This window comes from Theropithecus gelada, chromosome 14 (genome assembly GCF_003255815.1).
Source record: "Theropithecus gelada isolate Dixy chromosome 14, Tgel_1.0, whole genome shotgun sequence".
Lineage (NCBI taxonomy): Eukaryota > Metazoa > Chordata > Mammalia > Primates > Cercopithecidae > Theropithecus > Theropithecus gelada.
In genome coordinates, this window is record NC_037682.1 from 109,688,321 (window position 1) to 109,693,657 (window position 5,337).

A 5,337-nucleotide genomic window follows, 5' to 3' on the forward strand; every position below is an offset into this window, starting at 1 on the left:
TAGCATTTCCACTGAAAACAGAACATGTTGAAGCAGGCTGATAGAAAAATACCCAAGAGATCTTATAATCAAATGTAACACAGGCCTTTGGAGAAATCTGATCCAAACAAATCAACAGGAAAGAAAAGTTTTTGAGACAATTGGGAAAAGTTAAATATGGACTACATATTAGATTGTATTAATGAATCATTTCTAGTTTTGTTGGGTGTGATAAATGTGGTTTTGTCCTTTAGCATCTCTATCTGTTAAAGACACACATGGATAGCCGGGTGGGGTGGCTCACACCTGTAATCCCAGAACTTTGGGAGGCCGAGGCGGGCAGATCACGAAGTCAGGAGTTCGAGACCAGCCTGGCCAGCATGATGAAACCCCGTCTCTACTAAAAATACAACAAGTAGCCGGGCATGGTGGTGTGTGCCTGTAATCTCAGCTACATGGGAGGCTGAGTTAGGAGAATTGCTTGACCCGAGGGGGGAAGAGGTTGCAGTGAGCCAAGATCATGCCACTGCACTTCAACCTGGGCGACAGAGCGATGCTCTACTTCAAAAACAACAACAACAACAAAACAAAAAACCAAAATAACACACACATTGGTGTGTTTATGGGTGAAATAATATGATGACTGGATTTGCTTTAAGATATTCGAAGAAGCCCGGTGCGGTGGCTCATGCCTGTAATCCCAGCACTTTGGGAGACAGAGGCAGGCGGATCACTTGAGGTTCGGAGTTCGAGACCAGCCTGGCCAACATGGTGAAACCCTGTCTCTACTAAAAATACAAAAATTAGCCAGGTGTGGTGGCAGGTGCCTGTAATCCCAGCTACTCGGGGGGACTGAGGCAGGAGAACTGCTTGAACCTGGGAGGCAGAGGTTGCAGTGAATGGAGATCACTCCGCTGCACCCCAGCCTGGGCCACAGAGGGAGACTCCATCTAAAAAATAAAAATAAAATTCAAAGTAAAAAAGAGATGGGAGAATAGGTGACACGAGACTACATGTTTTGCTTGATAGTTGAAACTAGCTGGTGATGGGTGTAAATATAGTTCTCTCTTCTTTTGTGTATGTTTAAAACTTTTCTTTTGAAGAAGGAAGAAAAAATAAGCTAATGTCATAAGCAGGAGAACTTGGGGGTGGAGTCCAAGGTGACCCTAAGCAGAGGTGACCCCCATACTCCTGGGGAGATGGTTAAGTAGGGCAGAGATTTGCATGCAGCAGTCACCTGCATTTGTGATGGGCCCTTTGTGTACCAAACAGGGAACAACTAATATTTTTGAGCATAAACTCTGTGCCAAGCACTTTACACGTGATATCTCAATTTTTTATTTTTTTATTTTATTATTATTATTTTTTTAGACAGGGTCTCGCTCTGTCACACGGGCTGGAGTGCAGTGGTGTAATCTCAGTTCACTGCAACCTCTGCCTTCTGGGTTCAAGCAATTCCTGTGTCTCAGCCTCCAGAGTAGTTGGAACTACATGTACGTGCCACCACCCCCGGCTAATTTTTTTGTATTTTTAGTAGAGACAGGGTTTCACCATGTTGGCCAGGCTGGTCTCGAACTCCTGACCTCAAGTGATCCACCTGCATCAGCCTACCAAAGTGCTGGGAGTACAGGCGTGAGCCACCATGCCCAGCCTGTATCAGTTTAATCTTTTCTTTTCTTTTTTTGAGATGGAGTCCCACTCTGTCACCCAGGCTGCAGTGCAGTGGCGCGATCTTGGCTCACTGCAACTTCTGCCTCCTGGGTTCAAGCGATTTTCCTGCCTCAGCCTCCTGAGTAGCTGGGATTACAGGTGCCTGCCACCATGCCTGGCTAATTTTTGTATTTTTAGTAGAGACGGAGTTTCATCATCTTGGCCAGGCTAGTCTTGAACTTCTGACCTCGTGATCCACTCACCTTGGCCTCCCAAAGTGCTGGGATTACAGGTGTGAGCCACCGTGCCCGGCCCTGTCAGTTTAACCTTAACCCTGGGATAGGTGATTTCTTTTTTCTTTTTCTTTTTTTAAAATTTATTTATTGATATTATCATTATTATTATTATTATTTTGAGATGGAGTCTCACTCTATGGCCCACATGCAGTGGCATGATCTTGGCTCACTGCAACCTCCGCTTCCCAGGTTCAAGTTATTCTCCTGCCTCAATCTCCCGAGTAGCTGGGTTTACAGGCTCCCGCCACCACGATTTCTTTTTTCTTTTTCTTTTTATTATTTTTTGTTGTCGTTCAGACAGAATCTTACTCTGGCCCAGGCTGCAGTGCAGTAGCACGATCTTGGCTCACTGCAACCGCCACCTCCCAAGTCCAAGTGATTCTCCTGCCTCAGCCTCCTAAGTAGCTGGGATTACAGGCTCCTGCCACCACACCCAGCTGATTTTTGTAGTTTTAGTCCAGACGGAGTTTCGCCACGTTGGCCAAGCTGGTCTCGAACTCCTGGCTTCAAGTGATCTTCCTGCCTCGGCCTCCCAAAGTGCTGAGATTACAGGTGTGAGCCGCTGCGCCTGGCCTTTATTTTATTTATTTATTTATTTATTGAGACTGAGTCTCACTCAGCTGCTTAGGCTGGAGTGCAGTGGTGTGATCTCGGCTCACTACAACCAGCGTCTCCCAGGTTCAAGCGATTTTCCCTTCTCAGCCTCCTAAGTAGCTGGGATTACAGGCACCCATCAACATGCCTGGCTAATTTTTGTATTTTTAGTAGAGACGGGGTTTCACCACATTGGCCAGGCTGGTCTCGAACTCCTGACCTCAGGTGATCCACCCGCCTCAGCCTCCCAAAGTGCTAGGATTACAGGCATGAGCCACCGTGCCAGCCTATTCTTTTTTTAATGGCAAATGAGGAAACAGAGGTTCATGGGGCTCAATCCACTCAAGTTTACATATGAGAGTTTAAGGTCAGAGTCAGGATTCAAACCGAGGTCTTCATGAAACCCTGGGTGTCTCCAGCATTCCATATTGCTTATAAGGCACCAAGGGAAGGAGACATGGAGCTACCCCCAGGTTGTCTAGAAAGGCACCGGGAAGAGAAGACCAGCAAGACATATGAAGCAGTTAGCCTCTGCAGGTGACATAAAAGCAAGGGCTAAGAGGCAGGCTATGGAGGAACAGTGAGGATCCGGCACAGTGCCTGGCTCAGGGCAGAAACTCCATCAGCAGGCGGTGAGTGACTGCACAGGGGCACACCTGAATGAATTAATGAATCTGGAGAGGGAAAGGGGGAAAGTCGACATTGTGGAGGAAATGAAATCCTGCCACGGCCTCTCAAGCTGTTCTGGGCTGGGGAGGAGCAAGGGGGCCAGGGTTTTGAGGCAGAGTTGCCAGAAGGCAGAAGGGTGGGTAGTCTAAAAGCCCTTCATGGTTGTCCCTGCCAAGATCACACACAGACTTTGTCCCCAAGTGCCTCTGTCCCATCCCTAGGGTCTGGATCTGGCTGGCCCATTCACAGAACACAGGGCCCACAGGGCAGAATTGCAGGGAAGGAGAGGTGGGGCAGCATGGGAAGAAAAGTGTCCTTCAGTGGCCACACCTGGCCCCATCCCCAGTGCCCTCCGGCCTTGAGGTCCACCCCGCTGTCAGCAGCTCACAGCTGTGCCCCGAGGGGTGGACTGGCACAAGCTGGGCCTCAGCTCCCGCTTAGGCGTGCACTGCCAAGTCCTACTCTGCAGCACAGCCATCCATGCTGCCGCAGACACATGTCAGCCCTGCCCCGTTGCCAGAAATTTTTGGTTTGACATAGCCGGCCTCCTCTTTTTTTCTTAATGCAGCAGAGGGTGCCCGTGAGGCCCAGAAACTGAAGGAAGCTGCTTGCCTGTCTCACTTGGTCTCACATTAGGTCCAGAAGCTTCTATTTTGGAGGCATCTGAGGCAAGAAGTGGATCCAGAAGATCTGTTTCTATCCAGAATTCAGCAAAGAGAAACTAGATGTCCAGACTTAGAACAGTCTTCATCCAACTCAGCTCCCCAGGACCAAGGGTCAGCAGGAGCCAGATCAAGGGCGAGGGGCAGTAGCAGGCAGAGCCAAGGGGAGAGAGGAGGAGAGCTACCCCGGAACTTCCCCACAACCCACTTGGGCCTCCAGACGCCCATTTGCTCCGAAAGAGTAAGCCTGTCCGAGGAGCCAGTGAAAGTCTGGGAAGCAGCAGCTCTAAGCAGCGTTGTGCCGAATGAAGACACCAGTGTCAAAGATGCACTTTTTTAGGAGTGAAGCCCTGTGGTTTTGGCATTTGTGCCCAGGGTTATTTATCAGTGAAGGTTTTATTAGACAGCACTCAATTACCTACCCTGCTGGCAGAAGCAGTGTTACAAATAATTCAAAGGAAGGTAGTTTCCTTTTACCTTTGGAATGCCTCGTTGAGGCTATGGGGAGCCTCCTTAGTTATTTACTGTAGAGCCTTACTTTTCAAAGTGTGGTCCCCAGGCCAGCATCATGGGTGTCACCTGGGAGTTTGTGAGAAAGGCAGCACTACAGGCCCTACCCTACTCCCAAGAAATCCAAATCTGCATTTTTTTTTTTTTTTTTTTTTTTTTGAGACGGAGTCTGCGTCTGTCGCCCAGGCTGGAGTGTAGTGGCGCAATCTCAACTACAGGCGCCCGCCACCATGACGGGCTAACTTTTTTGCATTTTTAGTAGAGACGGGGTTTCACCGTGTTAGCCAGGATGGTCTCCATCTCCTGACCTCGTGATCTGCCTGCCTCGGCCTCCCAAAGTGCTGGGATTACAGGTGTGAGCCACTACGACTGCCCCGAATCTGCACTTTTAACAAGATCTCCAGGTGATTCTTGAGCTTATTAAAGCTTGAGAAGCACTGCCTTCAGCCAATATCAGAAGGTTTGCATGCCATGAGAAGCCAGGTTTGGGGGTTCAGGGAGAGGGGAGTAGGAAGCAGGAACAAGCCTCGGATGAAATGCTGGCCTCGGTGATCTGCAGAGCACTCCGCAGTCTGTTCATGAGCTACGAGGTAGGGATCCATTTCACTCACCTCTCTTCTCTGCCCCACATGCCTCTGAAGCCTTTCCTTACCAGGCAAGGTTTCTCTAACCCCGCATGCAGCCTCACATCTCTGTATTTGCCTTCACCGTTTTCTCTTGTAGGAATGCCCTTTGTCTCCTGCCTGCTCATCAAGCTCATGGTCTGTCTTCAAAAATGTGCTCCAAAGTCACCTACTCCTGCTCTTCTAAATACCTCTTCTCTCTGCTCCTGTGACCCTGGGTACATTCACTCATTTGTCAATCAGATCTCTCCATGAACAAACTCAAATATCTATGGAACAGCCCCTATATGCTAGACACTCAGCTAGGAACTAGAGACCAAGACATGAATGAGATACAGCTCGCCCTTAGAGAGC